This window comes from Nanorana parkeri, unplaced genomic scaffold (genome assembly GCF_000935625.1).
Source record: "Nanorana parkeri isolate BGI_ZX_2015 unplaced genomic scaffold, ASM93562v1 scaffold66, whole genome shotgun sequence".
In the NCBI taxonomy this organism is placed as follows: Eukaryota; Metazoa; Chordata; class Amphibia; order Anura; family Dicroglossidae; genus Nanorana; species Nanorana parkeri.
The window spans coordinates 912749-933167 of record NW_017306334.1 but is presented as its reverse complement, the minus strand read 5'-3'; positions in this window follow the sequence as shown (position 1 = coordinate 933167).

The window sequence follows — 20419 nt, the reverse complement described above, 5'->3', positions numbered from 1 at the left end:
AGTTCTTACAGAAAAAAACATTTTGCAAAGGCGGAAAAATTGAATACTGATGTTAGAAGAAATGCAATTTATTTTCCATATTGAGTTTGCAGTTACCATACAGGGTATCGGTTTAGTAATTAGTATACATGAAGCATAAGTTGATAAAATACTATCAGGAGTGAAAAGTAAAGACCTAGGGCCATTATCAGAAATTAAAAGAAAATACCTGGGTTCTGTGTAATAGAACACAGTATGGACACCTGAGGCTTAGCAAAGAAAATTCCAAAGCAGGTACAAAGCATAATAAATACATTACTATACTACTATCATAGCCTCAGCCACATATCTTACTTACATATCCAGTCAGCTAATATTTTCAGGAGGACAAAGCTACTGCCAGTAGGGGGGGGAGGAATTAACTTTATCAATTTTGTTATTTACTCCAATAAATCAAGAATTTTTCATCAGCAGAGCAACCTGACAACCTGTTTCTGACTAAATGATACAAAAACTGTCATTCTTTATTATTAATGTTTATGTTAATGTTTAATGTTTACCCAGTATCTCAGGTTCAGACATTACCTGCATATTTATTCTGTACTAAAACATGACTGAAGTTCGAATCCTGTAATAGAATGTGGTTCTTGACACAAGGGAAGAACAGCATAAGTAGATTTAATGAGAAAAATTTGCTACAGGACAGGCTACTTCTACATCAGTGGTTTTCAACCTTCCCAGGGCCAAGACCTCTTGGTAACATTTGCCAAGTTGTGGTGACCCCAACAGAGCACTGGACTCTGGACTCAGTAACGCACTGGACCCTGGACTTAGTAACGCACTGAACTCCGAACTTAGTAACACACTTGACTTTGGACTTAGTAACGTATAGGATTTAGAACTTAGTAACGTACTGGGCCCTGGACTTAGCAACAAAGTGGATCAGAACCTAGTAACGCACTGGACTCTGGACTTAGCAACACACTGGACTCTGGACTTAGCAACATAGTGGACTTAGGACTAAAAACAGAAGCACGCTCACAAGAAAGAGAATACAAGCCCTCCCCAGCCACTTCTACCTGCTTGCCCACTCTGTATCCATGCAGCCTTCTTATCCCCAGCACTGCTAATTCTCCCACCTCCTGCAGAGCCCATGTTACCGGTCTCACACATGGGAGAATGAGAGCCAATAACTGTAGAATAATGAGATGAGACCAGTTATCATTTGGCCATGTGCTTTCTCTTTTTATTTTCACTTTTTTTCTACTGGTAAGTGTAACATTTTGATAACAATTATAACATTAACACATTTTTCTTCAGTTTTACAAATAAATTCTGTGCGTCATTCTGACCTCTGCGCTGTGCGTCATTCTGACCTCTGCGCTGTGCGTCACTCTGACCCTGCACTGTGCGTCACACTGACCCTGCACTTTGCGTCACACTGACCCTGCACTTTGCGTCATGCTGACCCTGCACTGTGCTTCACACTGACCTCTGCGCTGTGCGTCACTCTGACCTCTGCGCTGTGGGTCACTATGACCTCTTCGCTGTGCATCACACTGACCTCTGCACTGTGCGTCTCACTGACACTGCGCTGTGTGTCACTCTGACTTCTGTCTGCGCTGTGCGTCACACTGACCCTGCACTGTGCGTCACACTGACCCTGCACTTTGCGTCACTCTGACCCCGCACTGTGCGTCACTCTGACCCCGCACTGTGCATCACACTGACCCTGCAATTTGCATCACACTGACCCTGCACTGTGCGTCACACTGACCCTGCAATATGCGTCACTATGACCTCTGCGCTGTGCGTCACTATGACCTCTGCTCTGTGGGTCACTATGACCTCTTCACTGTGCGTCACACTGACCTCTTCGCTGTGCGTCACTATGACCTCTGCGTTGTGCTTCACACTGACCTCTGCACTGCGCGTCTCACTGACCCTGCGCTGTGCGTCACTCTGACCTCTGCACTGTGCGTCACTCTGACCTCTGCGCTGTGCGTCACTCTGACCTCTGTGCTGTGCGTCACTCTGACCTCTGCGCTGTGCGTCACTCTGACCCTGCACTGTGCGTCACACTGACCCTGCAATTTGCGTCACACTGACCCTGCACTTTGCGTCACACTGACCCTGCACTGTGCTTCACACTGACCTCTGCCCTGTGTGTTACATTACTGACCTTTGCGCTGTATGTTACATTACTGACCTCTGCGCTGTGCGTTACATTACTGACCTCTGCGCTGTGCGTTACATTACTGACCTGGTGGAGTTAAGTCCGGGGCAGGGTAGGGGTTAGGTGGGGCAACTGGTGGCGAGTAACTTTTAAGGCCTGGCTAGTAGCTCAGGACTTGAAATTTTGAGCCCTGAAATTGCTATTAATGTGCTTTTTCACAATTTCAGATGCTCACATTGCATAAACAATTCTATATTCTTCAACATATTTAAAATAACACTACATGTGTCTAAAGGCATGCATTCTGCTACTACCAAAAACAGAAAATGTTTTTTCTCACATTTTGGATGTTTTGCACTGTACCATGTACTCCAAAATGGCGGCGCGCATGTGCAGAACGCGATATGGCCACCGTTCGTTCATACGCTCCGCCTCCAAGATGGCAAAAGGCATGCACAGAACACGCTAGTGGCCAGTATGGCCATCATGCTTTCTGACAACAAATTTATGTATGCCCAAATATAGTTTTCGTATATACGGGCATATAATAAATTCGTTATTTCAGATTCAGGCAAACTGCCGAATCAACTGATTTTCGTTGATTTGCAGGTTCGTCCGAATCCGAATGCACGTGTCTATTATTTAAACAGTTTTACATACCTGTAAAATAATGAGATGAGGCCAGTTATCATTTGGCCATGTGCCTTCTCTTTTTACTTTATCTTTTGGCCAGAACTTCTCTTCCCTTCTCATTGCTGCATTATGCGCCACCTACAGGCTGCTGCCAGAATTACTTTTACATAACGCAAACTTGAGAAAAAAAGGGGTATATACTGTATATTCTTAATGATTCCCACAATCTAAATTCCAGTCTATCACACCCGCACTGTATGGGAGGCGGGAGGACAGCAGTAGTTGTGAATAGAATAGTGTCACTGTATACACTCCCCGGCCATCAGATGTTGCTGCAGCAGCCGTGGCCGGGGAGTGTGTATAGCGGCACTTTTCTATTCACAGCCGCTGCTGTCCTCCCGCTGACTGACACTGACACTGCTGCGCTAGGAGGAGGCTGAGGAGCTTCTCACCTTGCGCAGCAGAAGTGCAAGCGGTGACCCACTCAACAGTGGGTTGCAACCAACTTTTGGGTCGCAACCCACAGGTTGAGCACCGCTGTTCTAGATATTAGTACTATAATAAGTGGATTCACTACTTCTTAATACTTTCATTTGTTTCATGTACACTTAAGTAAGCCATACAAGGCTGAAATTCCAGAGAACTTCTGGTGAATAGGATGTAATTCAAACCAATGGTGGCCCTGTTGATACCACCCTGCTCAACAAATGTTATCAGCCCTAGATTCACTGCATCCTAACAGATGCAGCTACTGTTCGGATATTCAGGCAGCCTTAGGGGTCATGGCTGTCTGAATACTAAAAGCCAGCAGTGGAGATTCCTCCATCCACGTTGTTTAGTGTAGATGGGGGAATCTATCAATTTTCTCTCGTTCAGCCCGCAGGTGGAACACATGTGCAGAGTACTCTCCCCACAGGAATGAATCAGTGTACATGGACAAGATGAAGACTACCCAGTGAGGATGTCTTCTGAAGAAAGTTTGTGCAGCTCTGAGCAGGGCCACTCAGTAAAGATCAATGAAACAGGATCAACTCCGGGTAAAAATGTAATTAAACATTGCAGTTGGGCTATGCCTGCATTGCAAGGGTTAAGTGCTAATTTTGCCTAGGGTCAAAAAATAACAAAGTTATACTCACCTGAACCTCCAAGCCGGCTTGCTGTGACAGCGCCCCCTCCTCCTCCACTGCAGTGATAGTATGCCCCTCTGTGTCCTCAAGTCCTAAACACTGTGTATAGAATGTTATGACCTTAGACCAAGGGGGAGAGAGGTTCCAGGGAGCAGCCTAAGAGCAAGCTGGCTCAGAGCACCGGGTAAGTATAACTTTTTTATTTTTGATCCTAGACAAAAACAAGCATTGGGTAGCCCTACTGCTACAGTTAATACAATGTGTACCCAGTGTTCTGCTTTAAAGGAAAACTTGTACCAAAGATCCAATCCTTAAGCCCCCATTCCCATTTAGTCATAAGCATGCTCAGGCATTTCTTTTTAAACATTTTTTGTATGTTTTATCACAGGTTGTTCAGGCATTTTCAGGCTTGAGGCTTTGGTTTTTTTTAAATTAACCAATGGAATGCTAGCTACTAGGAGGAAGAGATGGTTGTTAGATGCAAAACTGCACAAAAGGGGCATTTTTCAGGCGCTCCCTTTGAAGTCTATCGGGCCAAAGATATACCTTTACCCATATCTTTAAAATAACAACAAACATTATCTGGGGAGGGAAATGGCACAGATTTACCAAATCTGTTCTGTTTTGCTCTAAACGGAAGGTTGGGCTAGGGGTACCCAACTTCTGGCTTTATTATTAGGGGGCACATTTGGCTCCACTTTCTACTATCTACTCTCTTGGGGAAATTCCTGATTGGGTGTTTATGGAAGCTATGTCAGCTTCTGGAGTACCAGTGGACTTATTGAAATGGATGGCTCCTAAACTCAGCCTGTGGTGTTAGCCCCAACATTATCTCACTCCTTAGCCTATCTCACTCCTTATTAAAAAGATTACAGAAAAATCACAACTTAGCCTCTTCCCATATGCTTTTAACTCCCCTTTTTCAAAATCCTCTCTTCCCTCGGAGACGTCAATCACATAGTTTTTAATGGTGGCTTGACAAGGTCCTTTATCTTATAGGCCATTATTTTAAAGATCACAAACCTTTGACTCTGACTTACTGCAAGGTCAACAGAGATGTTTCGCTTCAGAAAAAAATCCGACTTTTTTCTCTTCTTTAGGTTCGGAGTTAACTACCTCTTCAGCTCTCACACGATATGAACAATGGTGCTTGAGCTCCAATGACCTTTGGGGTGGGCTCTCCCTAATTTATTTGATCTTCTCTGATCACCCGGCAAAACTAAAACAGAATATGTCTTCAACCTTACCCTTAGAGACCTCGTCTGCTCGTCCAGAATATCCCAATGCTTAATATTCCTCCTGATGGAAGCTAACTTTAAAGTTTTCATGTACGGGTACCTTGTCCCTTCCAGGCTGGTGATTATTTTTCAGGGTACTTCCCCATTATGTTTTTGAGGCTGCTCTGATCCAGGCAGCATGCTTCATTCTTGGTGCTTTGTGCTCAATTACATCAGTTTTGGAACAGGATTTTTGCTTTAATTTATAGAGTGACGAAGATGCGGGTGCCCAGGGAACTTCCATATGTGCTCCTCAACCACCCTATTCCCTCGGTGACCAAAGTCTCTGATAAGCTGATTGCTTTTATTTTCATTGCAGCTAAGATATCTATTGCCAAAGCCTGGAAGACACCCAAGCTGTCCTTCACATTTTTGAAGCATAAAATGTCTTGGATAATGACTCACAAAAAAACGAAATTGTATATTGCAAGATAAGCATAAGCTATTCGATGATGTGTGGGAACCATTGATGCTTTATATAAGAATGTGGAATACTTCTTAGAGTGCTGCTGACTTCATTTAGATGGGGACTGCACCATTCTAGGAACCCTCCTCTTTTCTTCTTTTGCTTTCTTTCTATACCCTTTCTTCTCCTTTCCTTCAATTTGTTCTTTTGCCTCACTGCTTATGTGTTCCTGAATGTGCAGGTTATGGTTGCTTTTCTTTTGTGCCTGTGAGAGGATATATATATATATATATAACATTTTTAGACTTGCTACTGATAACCTGTGGACCTAATGGGTTCAAGTGGGACACTTTTCTGCACTCACCTCCTCAGTGGATTCGGCCCATTACCAGGCACTTTCTAATATTTAATTGGGGCTAAGGGATATTTAGCTGGACTACTGTTATTTGAATATTGTTATTTCTCTTTTGTTTTTTGTAATTCTGTTCGTTTTGTACTTGCACTCTTAGAAAATGTAATAAACTACTTTAAAAGTAAAAAATAACAACAAACACACCTTTAGAAATGTTTAGTAATGACAATCTGCAAACACATACTTCTAGATAATTGCAGGCTTTGTATTCTTTGCATACCTTAATTCTCTTGTCTTCCCCAGTCTCCTGGCAATGGCCATGTTTACTAAGGGCAGATTACTAGCTCTCCTTTTACTTCCCGGATTTCTGGCACATGTGACTAGACATGTGACTAGGACATGTGACCATGCACATCATCACAGGGAAGGAAAATGCTTTTCTCTGAGATCCCGAGATTACAATGAGATTTCATAGCAATGCTCTGCTAATGACAAGGCAATCCCAGTGTGCATTGCTTTGGCAAATTGAAGTAATTTTGCCCTTTCAAAGCAGGAAGTGAATGCTCTGCAAGTGTAAGTATTTCATAATCACAGCACTTTACACATGACATGTATATGTTACTATTAATCATCATACATAGAGAGATGCATTGGTAAAATGGGATTTTTGGGTGTAATGGTCCACTTTAATGGGCATCATTGAAAATAATGGGATTACTTATGTTGAGCATTCTCACTCTTCTGGAAATGCGCAACAAAATGCTCGGGTGTGAATGGGTGAATGGGTGAACCCAAGGCCTGACATCCCTAAAGAGTATATGCCTGTGCCCACCTAGACTAGATATGTCACAGAAACATGGCTGTTACTTCATCATGGATCAAAGCTTTTTTTATTCCTGTCTCATGCTTGTTCAGTTACAGCATGCTAAGAAGGAGGAGTTGCCACAATTATGTGTCCTAATTATTTAATTGATTCTACACTTATATAACTGTCACTGGGACCCCTTAGGCCTCTTTCACATGGGCTGATTAGGAGGGGATCGTGTACTCCTGCTGATCGGAGCAGTACAAACCGGATGCCACCATTGGCGCCATGAAATCCATGTCCGTCCAGTTTTGAACTGAAGTGACCCGACCCTATGTCAGTCAATGGGGAATCGGATGTAAACAAATATGTCTGTTTACATCAGATTACCCCCGCCACAATCAGGTCTGTCAAAATGGAACTCTGTTCCGTTTGTTTTTCTGGATTTGTTTGTGTGTCAGGGTAACCGGGTGTAAATAGACGCCGTCCGTTTACACACAGCTGACCATAGACGAACATTGGGCATCCAATCGGGTCCACCTGCAAAACAGGGTGACCCGATCGGACCATCAATGTAAAAGGGGTCTAAAGAGGATGTCAAAAGGGTTAGCAGAGTTTGTCTTTATATACAGAAGACAAAAGATCCCTACTACTGCTTTTTACAGCGTCTACCTATCTGATTAGTGCTGTGAATGTATGTCCTGCTAGGCCTTCCATCACACCTAACTGAATATTTTCTTAATCTCTCTACAGATATTTTGTTTTTATCTGCAAGTATTCTCCAATTTTGGTTGCAGACATTGTAGAAGAATGACAAATTTGTGATCCTTTTAACCAGACACAGTGATTAATCTACTTCCATGATTAGATGCATACTAAGAATGCTTGTTTTAACCATGCCATTTATCATCATAAAATTAGGAAGTACAAAAAAGAACTTGAGTTGACACAAAAACTTTTTTTACCTCTATTGACAGAGTTGTTTAAATTTCTTTTTTTTTTTTAATGTGGAGATATTTTTATTTTCTATAAAAACATCTTTACACTATCTACAGAAACATATATTTTAATTTAATAGCACATAAGTAAAAAGACATATGCAAATGTACAAAAACAAACCGGATGAGATTTTTCAGAAAATTAAACATGGTTACATGAGATGCCATAAATTGTAACACCTTGGTAACGTGAAAATGTGTGAGATGGGGTTTTTTGGGAGGACCTTTTGCATTCCTAAGGTGGCATAACCCAAGTTATTTCTAGCACATTATTTTAACATTGATTTCCACATCATGGGTCAATGTACACAACTGCTTCGAATGTGCCCATGCTCTTCCTGTACCAAAAGGAAAAAAGCCTATAGTTAAAGGAAGTCAGTGCAAATAGAGTAGAGAAGAAACTGAAGAACAAAAAATACACAAACCCTTCCGAAACCTGAAGTCATCACAGGGAAGGAAAATGCTTTTCTCTGAGATCCCGAGATTACAATGAGATTTCATAGCAATGCTCTGCTAATGACAAGGCAATCCCAGTGTGCATTGCTTTGGCAAATTGAAGTAATTTTGCCCTTTCAAAGCAGGAAGTGAATGCTCTGCAAGTGTAAGTATTTCATAATCACAGCACTTTACACATGACATGTATATGTTACTATTAATCATCATACATAGAGAGATGCATTGGTAAAATGGGATTTTTGGGTGTAATGGTCCACTTTAATGGGCATCATTGAAAATAATGGGATTACTTATGTTGAGCATTCTCACTCTTCTGGAAATGCGCAACAAAATGCTCGGGTGTGAATGGGTGAATGGGTGAACCCAAGGCCTGACATCCCTAAAGAGTATATGCCTGTGCCCACCTAGACTAGATATGTCACAGAAACATGGCTGTTACTTCATCATGGATCAAAGCTTTTTTTATTCCTGTCTCATGCTTGTTCAGTTACAGCATGCTAAGAAGGAGGAGTTGCCACAATTATGTGTCCTAATTATTTAATTGATTCTACACTTATATAACTGTCACTGGGACCCCTTAGGCCTCTTTCACATGGGCTGATTAGGAGGGGATCGTGTACTCCTGCTGATCGGAGCAGTACAAACCGGATGCCACCATTGGCGCCATGAAATCCATGTCCGTCCAGTTTTGAACTGAAGTGACCCGACCCTATGTCAGTCAATGGGGAATCGGATGTAAACAAATATGTCTGTTTACATCAGATTACCCCCGCCACAATCAGGTCTGTCAAAATGGAACTCTGTTCCGTTTGTTTTTCTGGATTTGTTTGTGTGTCAGGGTAACCGGGTGTAAATAGACGCCGTCCGTTTACACACAGCTGACCATAGACGAACATTGGGCATCCAATCGGGTCCACCTGCAAAACAGGGTGACCCGATCGGACCATCAATGTAAAAGGGGTCTAAAGAGGATGTCAAAAGGGTTAGCAGAGTTTGTCTTTATATACAGAAGACAAAAGATCCCTACTACTGCTTTTTACAGCGTCTACCTATCTGATTAGTGCTGTGAATGTATGTCCTGCTAGGCCTTCCATCACACCTAACTGAATATTTTCTTAATCTCTCTACAGATATTTTGTTTTTATCTGCAAGTATTCTCCAATTTTGGTTGCAGACATTGTAGAAGAATGACAAATTTGTGATCCTTTTAACCAGACACAGTGATTAATCTACTTCCATGATTAGATGCATACTAAGAATGCTTGTTTTAACCATGCCATTTATCATCATAAAATTAGGAAGTACAAAAAAGAACTTGAGTTGACACAAAAACTTTTTTTACCTCTATTGACAGAGTTGTTTAAATTTCTTTTTTTTTTTTAATGTGGAGATATTTTTATTTTCTATAAAAACATCTTTACACTATCTACAGAAACATATATTTTAATTTAATAGCACATAAGTAAAAAGACATATGCAAATGTACAAAAACAAACCGGATGAGATTTTTCAGAAAATTAAACATGGTTACATGAGATGCCATAAATTGTAACACCTTGGTAACGTGAAAATGTGTGAGATGGGGTTTTTTGGGAGGACCTTTTGCATTCCTAAGGTGGCATAACCCAAGTTATTTCTAGCACATTATTTTAACATTGATTTCCACATCATGGGTCAATGTACACAACTGCTTCGAATGTGCCCATGCTCTTCCTGTACCAAAAGGAAAAAAGCCTATAGTTAAAGGAAGTCAGTGCAAATAGAGTAGAGAAGAAACTGAAGCACAAAAAATACACAAACCCTTCCGAAACCTGAAGCACAGAGATGTGGAAGTTCTGATGCTGATTTGAGTGGTCTAGTTCTGCCATTTAAGTGGGGTTCAACTAGTGAGGAATAACCCAATCAGCAATGGATGCCTGGAATCATGATAGTGGCAATATAGGGCAGCAGTTTAATCAATGTAGTATGCCAATCTAAATATTGGCGATCCATTGCAATTAACAGATTGTTTTGCTTCTCATTAGGCTCCCGTCCTTTTTATGTATAGAACTACTTTATAACTTCAAGTCAAAAGGACTGCCTTCACTACAGATCATTTAAAAACACAGGTTTTAGAGGGAACAGACCTTGCTTACCGATCTCAAGTAAGATCTGGTTTATGTTCCGGTGGCAAAAATGCACCAGAAATAGAACAATTGGATAACGAAAGTTTGAATCCAGATGGATTCCATACAGATCCATGTCACAAGCTTATTTACAGTGCCAACTAAGCCCAACATTCCCATGCAAATGCTGTGTTTCGGACTACAAAATGAGGCCCTGATGCAGTGTAGCTAAACACAAAAATTTTAAATATTGTAGCTTACAAGTCTTTAAGATGTGGCAGCTGCTTTAGTTTTCCTTTCTCTGGCTTTTTTCCTATATTATTTTTACCTGGTGATCCTGCAAGTAATCAAATTCCTTGTCCTAGGGTGACCAGGATCACTAACCGTGCATTCTCCCTAGGCCTGCTTGCTCCTGATTTGAACTCCAGAGCTCATTGGCTTCCTATAACACAAGGTATTTTTTGTATTTATTAAACAAAATGCTTTACATGTTTTAACAGACTTAGGCCCCGTTCACACTTTTGCGATGCGTGCGCATTTTTGCAGGCGTGAACTCATTCATTTTCAATGAGTCGCCACATGCGCGAGAAAAAAGCTCATGCAGCATTTTCAGTTTCGAGCTCCCCGTGTTTTTTGACGCCATGTTTGATGTGCAGGTAAAAACGTGCCTTTAACTTTTAACAATTAATGGCAGAGCGAGCATGGTGCAGGTTTTTCAAGCATAGCGTGGATGCGCAGAGTTGTTTAAATTTCTAATTGAAATCTGTAAGTTATATCTGTTTTTAAAAACTGTTTCTGAAAGGATGCCAATATGCAAATTAGTTGATCTTCTAAAACAGACACCAAGAATAATATATGGCCTGTGTTTGCTTTTTTTGCATGATCACTGGTAGTTAGTGGGAGGTATGCTTTACATGGGCTCACGACCAACATTGATTGCTACTTTTTTTTTTTTCTTGGATAGAGTAGGGAGGCATTAGATCCTCAGTGAAGACATTTCCCTGACTTTTTGTGGGTTCATTGAGATAGGCAGTGATGAGGAATAACATTTACATTTTTCACAGGTCCAGTGGCACTCATCTTTAGCCACCACTGACTTTGTAACCTGTGCACATGTGCACAGGAGTTTCTTTATCCTTGGCACCAGGTCTATTCTTGGCATCCCTAGAATGAGCTGGGTCCTACAATGCACTGTTTTTGGAAAGAGACTTTGCCCTCCCTGCTTTTTACAGCAAAACTTTAATTCTGCTTTAAAGGTTAGGTTTTAAAACCTTGGGGTATGATTTGCATTAAAGGATCTTGTCCTTCAGCTTGAGAGCGTGAGGTCAGATAGGTAACAGGGCAGAAATAGTATTTAGACTTTTCTGACCCCTAACACAAAATAAAATGTCAGGTTTAGACATGGTAACTAAAACGTAGTAAGGGGGAAATATAAACTAAGCCTGCATAGTTATAATTATTTAAAGTGTATCTCAGACCAAAAATAAAACCCCAAACATGTAGTACATATCTGCAATGTATTCACATTTTTAACCCTTTAAAGCCCCTTAAGAAAATGTTATCTGTATATCTCTATGAATAAGCCATTTGGTGAAACATGTTAGAGTTGGAGGAGTCTGAGTGTATGTACAGCAGTTTTGACTTCAGAAATAAACAGTATCCAGCTTGTGATACCAGTCGTTTGTGCGACAATTGTTTCTGTGAGAACAGTATCAAGCTGCAGCATGCCCCTTTTTCTTGCCTGCACTGACAAGAAGGTTGGGGCTGCGTGCTACAGGACATGGAATAGGAGTGGTAGCTGCTTTGTGAGATATAAGAAATGCTTTCAATTGTATATTTAACAAACCAAAAGAGAGCAAATAAGTGAAGTTCATTGTCATTTAGCAGAAAATGTCCAATATATTCAATAGAGGAAAGCAAGAGTGGGAACTTTATCTCATTATGTTTCTATTTTATATTAGTTTGTATTATTTTGATTGTGAACAGAAAATAAAGACACAGTCCCACATCATTTGGGCATATGGTGTGAAAATGCATAAGCAGAGGTTACCTTCTGTAAAAGCATCCAGTGAAAACAGTTAGAAGATCCAGAGATGTAGAGAGCCAAAATATATGCAAGCCTCAAGATTTACTGTAAAAGGCTTGGCACCACTTCTTCTTAATATTATTGGTCCTTAAGTGTGATGGGAGGCCTCACAGACAATCAAGAATGCTCTAAATGTAGTAGGAGCAAGGATAGCAGGCTTAATTTTTACAGGAAAAGTCATAATTTGCATGTAACTTAAGCTCACAATAGGTTTGGATCTACTGATTGTGTTGACTTGCCTTCTTTTGACCTGTATTTACTGAAGGAAATATAGTTTCAATGGTTTGTAACAGGTTTATTTTAACAGCACATCAGTAACATTATTAAATTTGCAAAATAGGAAAAACAAAAAGTTGTCATAATAAATGGGGGATAGAGATTGGTGAGTACGTAGACAATAGCCTGTAGCCTATTCCTACAACCCTTGGGTGACACTTGCCTTTTTGTGTAAGATTCATGGGCCTTCCTATTTATACTAGGTGCCTGGAGCAGTGACCTGAAAATGATAACTCTTGACAATGCCCCTTGAAACAAACATGCATTAATAGCAACATAGGGCTGGCATGTTCTGTGACCTCTAGATGTCAGTCAATGCAGCAGCACCTACATGTCTGACATAAGCCATGTAGTTGCAAATTATACCTTGTGGTGATACTCTTGAAAGCAAATAAGCACAGAGAGCCAGAGGCTACAAATATTGTAGAAGACATCTTTATATAGAGCATGATAATTCAACTCAGCATAACTGAAGGTTCTCTATTAAACTAGCAACAGATTATTTAATTTAACCACACAAACACACACGCAGACATACCGACTGCACCCATGCATATTGTTTTCATATTACACAGTATAATATAGATCAGATTAAATATGATTTTTATTCTTTACTGCTTGAGAGAGCCCTGATTATATCTACATTGTGAAGAATAGGGATTAGCAAACTTTTTGTGGTCTGTTTGTCGAGCCCATGATAAAGTCTAAAATTGCAAACATATATGTAAACCCCATTAAAGTCTATGAAGGGGACACATTTTAAAAATACATTTTTGACATTTTTAAGGCTAATAATCAAGAAGTCGCATCAAGAGGTTGTCAGAAAAACGACACGAGGAGCTTTACACTGCCTTCAAAAAATAATTTAAAGAATACAGTTCAGTAGGGAGATGGTCTTCCTTCCTTTGCATGCAACTCTGGGGGCGACGTTGGTAAAAACACCAATCATTTTATTTACATGCTTGGGAGATGCCTGTAAGCTTCATGTGGTGTTAAGGAACAGTAAGATTTTCATGAACAGCATAATTAACACTGTATTCTGGCATCACATTTTTTACACGTGCAAAAGATTTATTTTACTTTTACTTTATTACTTGGCTCAAACACAGCATCCACAGCAACACTGAATTATCCTATTAAAAAAAAAAACCTTTTTTAGATAATTTTTGACACGTAACACCTGATTTTTTAAACAGTAGTAACAGGCCTGAATTGACTGGTGGAAGTAGCAGCCACAACAGTTAAAAAAGCTATAGGAACGTTTACTCTTAATAAAAAAATAAAGCTAAAACCCTAAGCTTTTTACTAATTGACCAGTAGCAAAATGGTTTCATAGTATAGCATATGATCTTTTTCATAGTACCACATTGTATTGTCTTATTCAACTGTCAAAACAAAGTATACAAAAACATTTCAAAACCACAACTCCAGATTCTCCGAACTCCCTCTCAGCCCTGTAGTCCCAATTACTTCAAAAATAGTCTTCAGCTATGTGTTTGGGTTAAATTGGCCAGTGTCAGCGCTGTATGTGAGCACTTGGATAGGCTGAAAACAGAAAGAGCTCTGCTATGTGGGTTTTTTTAACATATCTGCTACCAACTGCACCATTGTGGTATGCAGTCTCGGCTGTCAGCATATCAGCCATGGTAAAAGGACCAGCCATTTGGGTTTGTTCTGCCTTGTAGGTACCCTCAGCAGCTCTGGTGGCAATCACACACTCTAGGCCCCTGCACTCCTTTTGGAGCCATTTTCCATCGGTTGTCTCTCCTAACCCTGCGCCTGCTTTTCCATGTGAATGTGTTAGATTTCCATTCCTGCTCTTTCCCAGATTCCTGTGCTTTGACTTGCACTGCTCATGTCCTGGATTTCTACTGTGCTCCTGTCTACAATTTCACAAAGCCCCAAGAAGTGACAAGAGGTCACCTGCTACGTTTGTCTGCATGACAAGCAGCATTGCAGTATGGCTTCCCAATATTATTGTTAAGACCACTTTATCCATAACTGGTCCACCATATATTATTGTGTGTTTAGAAATGCTAACATCAATAGATTAGGTAAACATAAGAAGTATGGCAAAACCAGTAAAAACACAATAACAGTGTACAAAAATGTGATGACTTACAATCATTCAGTATACCTGCCTACAAATGTGTAAAAATGCTTTCATTTGTACTCATTGCTTTTTATATAGGAGAGTTCAACAATAATTATTTTAGAACTCATTATTACTAGTGTGAAAGAAATGTATAAGTCTGTGACATATAAAATATTTAGATGCAGACTTGTTGATTTCAGTATCAAATCTGTTCTCTGATCTTAACAAGCTTTCCTTCTTGCTATGTATCCTGACTACAGGCAGGAGAAAATTCTCTTCTTAAGAAATTATCATAAAAAGTCAGACTTCATTCATCCTAAACTCCAACTGTCAAAAGTCCACAGCTCTAATTGTTGTCCCACAGAGCCCTGCCACCACTTTTGCTGCAAAATTGTACACAATTGGTCCACCAGAAGGGCATAATTTATCATGGAAATAGGCCCCGAGAGTGAATATAGATGTAATTATGGCATGGCACACAGCAAAATAGCATTCATCATTATTTTCAGAAGGAATAAGCATGGTGTTTTTACATTAGAGTCAGACCAGTCACTGCAGAATGAAGATAACCAAAACAGCAAAAATAATTACAGAACAAACCTCTACAATTAACTGTCCAGTTCAAGTTTGTTCTCTGCTTTGCATTTTATTTCTGTCGATTTTCTAAGCTAGTCAGACTTAATGCTTAACCTCTCCTAATTAAAATGAGCAGAGCTGCAGTAAACTAGAATAATACCACAAGAATAAATGTATTAAAACAGCAATGCCTTCACTTTGAATCTGACTATTTGTGGTAATAGCTTCTACTGTATTCAGATAAGAATTTGCATTATCCTGTTTTTTATGGTTTTTATTTCAGAACAAGGTAGTTCATGTGACAACACAGAAGAAATGACACTTTGCTACACTGTAAAGTAGCGAATGTACAGCTTGTATATCAGTGTACATTTGCTGTCCCCTCAAAATAACTTGACACACCCATTAAAGTCTAAACCACTGGGAACAAAAGTGCGTAAAACCCTAAGTGAAAATGTCCAAATTGGGCCCATAGTGTCAATATTTTGTGTGGCCACCTTGCGCTCCTCCACCTTCCATTTGAGGATGCCCCACAGATGCTCAATAGGGTTTAGGTCTGGAGACATGCTTGGCCAGTCCATCACCTTTACCCTCAGCTTCTTTAGCAAGGCAGTGGTCATCTTGGAGGTGTGTTTGGGGTCATTATCATGTTGGAAAACTGCCCTGCGGGCAAGTCTCCGAAGGGAGGGGATCATGCTCTGCTTCAGTATGTCACAGTACATGTTGGCATTCATGGTTCCCTCAATGAACTGTAGCTCCCCAGTGCCGGCAGCACTCATGCAGCCCCAGACCATGACACTCCCACCACCGTGCTTGACTGTAGACACACTTGTCTTTGTACTCCTCACCTGGTTACCGCCACACACGCTTGACACCATCTGAACCAAATAAGTTTATCTTGGTCTCATCAGACCACAGGACATGGTTCCAGTAATCCATTTCCTTAGTCTGCTTGTCTTCAGCAAACTGTTTGCGGGCTTTCTTGTGCATCATCTTTAGAAGAGGCTTCCTTCTGGGACGACAGCCATGCAGACCAATTTGATGCAGTGTGCGGCGTATGGTCTGAGCACTGACAGGCTGACCCCCCCACCCCTTCAACCTCTGCAGCAATGCTGGCAGCACTCATACGTCTACTTCCCAAAGACAACCTCTGGATATGACTCTGAGCACGTGCACTCAACTTCTTTGGTCGGCCATGGCGAGGCCTGTTCTGAGTGGAACCTGTCCTGTTAAACTGCCGTATGGTCTTGGACACCATGCTGCAGCTCAGTTTCAGGGTCTTGGCAATCTTCTTATAGCCTAGGCAATCTTTATGTAGAGCAACAATTGTTTTTTTTCAGATCCTCAGAGAGTTCTTTGCCATGAGCAGGGGTGGAACTACCGCCATAGCGACCCATACGGGCACTATGGGGACCGCGCCAGAAGGGGGCCCGGTCAGGAGCAGGAGGGAGGTTTAGGGGTCCTTAATTTCCGTGCGGCCGCAAGTCAAAAACTTCACAGTCACACGGAACCTAAGGACACTAAATCTGCAATCCTCTCCCCTGCCAGTCACAGTGCAGAGCATGGTGGGCGGAGTTATCTCCTGCCTGTGTCCGGCTGGAGGAGAATGCAAATCGCCCTTCCCACTCCCCTGTATGAGGGGGGTGGGACAAGGTGGAGTCAGGTCTAAAGTTGGAGAGTAGAGAAAAAAGGGCTACGGCTTGTTCACGCCATATATATACAGTGCGGTTAGCTGCTGGAACGCACTGTATTGCATACAAAACTCCCCTGTGCGTGCTGGGCCAGGAAGGGGTGTGGTAGTGCATTGAAGTCAATGGCAGCCCCCGCCACTCCCCCCTGCCCGCAGTGGCACATTAGTGCATTGTTGCGGTCCAGTGCGATTGGAAAAAATGGTGCATGCACCAAAACACAGGGGATAGTTTACTATGCCATACAGTGCGTTCCAGCAGCTAACCACACTGGAACGCATTGTATATGGTGTGAACAAGCCCTTAGAATTGGCCAGAGGAAGAGAGGTGAGATGCTGTGCACCCACACTGCCCACTCTGTGTACCCGCCCACTGTCACCCTCCCTATGCACCCACCCACACTGCCATCCACTCTGTGCTCCCACCCACATTGCCCAACCCCTCTGCACCCGCCCACTGTCACCCTCTCTGTGCACCCACCTACTCTGTGCACCCACCCACATTGCCCACCCACTCTGTGCACCTGCCCACTGTCACCCTCTCTGTGCACCTACCCACACGTTCACCCTCCTCTGTGCACCCACACTGCCACCCACTCTGTGCACCCACCCACATTGCCATCCACTCTGTGCAACCACCCACATTGCCCACCCACTTTGTGTACCCACCCACTCCACCACCCACACTGCTCATACTGTGCACCCACTTTGTAACCCTACTTTTCCCAGCTTGTTTGTTGTTGTATTTACACTGCCAAACCAGAGAAATTAGGAAAAGTGCGTTATATTGCAATGCTTAATCCTTCTGTGGTGTGGTAGTGTAATTAAACTTAAAATAACATTGCCACACCAGTGAAGCCGGGGAAAGTGGGGTTACAAATGATAAACCCCAGTGGTATTTTAAGTTATAATTTTAACCCCCCTTGTGTAATTGTAAATCCCATTTTCCCAGCTTATTTGGTGGCACTGTTAAAGAATTAGGCCTCGTTACACAGGACGTTCTGGCATTCCTGCAGCAGAAACATACAGATTCTTGCGACAGGAATGTCAGGTGTGCCACTTAGATGTGGCTGCTATACTCACTGAAGTTAACCTCCCTGGCGGTCTGATTATTTCAGGTATTTTTTCTATTTTTTTTCCTTTTTTAATTTTTTTTTATCTTTAAATTTCCCGCCAGAGCTGTTCAGAAACATGATGAGTGTAAGTATATGGTCAAAACATGTAAATAAATACTTTGCTAGGCAAAGAACATTTTTTTGATTTGGTTTCATTATTGTAAAAAAGTTTGGGAGTTTAATACTACCTTAAAGCTGACTCTCTTTACATTTTAACATTTTCTCTATGGCAGTGCTGTTCAAAGCTTAAGGGGTAAAATCTACTCATACATTGTTTGAGATAATGTAATATGTAATGCTCTGAATATACACATACAGATAGGAGATGGTCACCCTGTTGCTCATTGGTGTTGATTCATATGGGTAGATATGCACTGTGATTGCTTTTATTGTATCTGCTTGTCATGTTAATAATGAGGGCCACCACACACTTGAAATGTTGGTATTTTCTTTTCATTGATATGAGATTTCAGTAAACTTTCGCCTTTAGTAAATCAACCCCAATAAGTCACCAATATTGATTCTATTTATTACCCAATAAATAAATTGCTGTCTGTTAATATTCATTATGATTTCATGCTCAACAATTTATCTTTACATGACCTTTCATCAATAGAGCTATTACAAAATTATCCATTATAACATTTGCCATGTAAGTGCACCTTGCAAAGTGTATTCATTGAATAAATTATGCACAAGCCCAAACAAAACAAGTAAATACTATAGTATAATTAAGTTATTGTAATACCGAAACATATTACTCATTAATAATGAATACTTTGGTATTTTAGTGGAAAGAACAGCAATATAAGCACAATATATTGCATAAGCTAAACTGTCTCTACTGAAAACTACAAAGTGTAGCATAAAAACTATTCTATAATTATAGAACATAAATAAAGCCAGTAATGTCTCTATTGCTTGAGTCACATTTGTAAGTGAATTAAATGTGACTGAAAAAAAGGTGTGTCTAGAATGTGTTATGCACTTGAAGGCACATTTTCCTTTTCCGTCATACATTAAATACTGAAAAGTGTTTTTGCTTTTGAATGATAAATACTTTAAACTATCAGGCTAAGGTGAAATTATAGTGAATTATGATTGACATAATTTAACATAATAAAAAGCTTCTACTAGAAAACTTGTAATCATATCTGCTCAGCACGATTAGTATGGCATTTTCTTGCTCAGAGACAGGTGCTTCTCTAAATGTACACACTTGAACTATTTTGACAGGTTTGCTAAAGCAAATCTCATAATCAGATCCCCATGTCTTTTCATATATTGAAATGCTCAAGATGTTTACAGCAGCTTGTGTTCAACAAAGTGACATTTTCAGTTTTCTTTTACTAACTTAATGCATTTGGAAAAAAATCAATACTGTTAGGATCAGTTTGGACCATTCACTTTCAAAATGGAAATCTTGGAAATGCATTTTATTATGCTATGTTGAATATCTACTGACAATTACAAGCTGATTATCCATCAGCAGATTCATGCGTGGTAGAAAAAAAAAAAAGTATCTTACACTGGCTTCCTAATAGTTTAAAAATGAGAAAGAAATTGAGACAAGGGAAAATATTAAAGTATAACTCCAGTCAACACTTTATTTCTTGCTGTGGAGAAGGTTTAGTACCACAGTTAGGGTTTTATTGCTGTCTTGTTTATTCACTTCACATTTCAAGAATATGACAAGATGTGAAAGAAAATCCCCCCAAACTGAGAGAAAATCCCACCTTTGATAGTGTCCACATTAAAAGATATCCCCTACTAGTGACTACTCTAAAATAATTGTGTGTGCATTCACTTTCTGTCCTATTGTCCTATAGTATTGATGACATGATTTTGTACTTTATTTTTTGGTTCTAAATTATGTATACAACAATTTAGTGAATAAATGTTTTTCTAAGACTTTTATATACGAGGTCTGGACTGGTTTCTAAAAAGCCCCCTTTTTTCTCCCCACTGGGTCCTTGCACAGCCCACTGCGGAAACAATCTGTTCCTTTGTATTCATAACCTGGGGTGTGAAAACTCCAGCTCCTCTAGACGCTATTTGCAACACACGCCTGCCAATATTATCCCTTAATCACAGGACAATTGATGAGGATGGATATCTCTTATGGGGGCACAGATAGAAGTAAAGGCTTACAGAACATCTAATGATTACCTTATTCAGCATTTTCCAACCTTTCTTCTGTCATGTCACCCTTTAAAAGTCTAAAATGTATTGGATTTTAAGGGTAGGGGATGCAAAAACACACCCCTTCA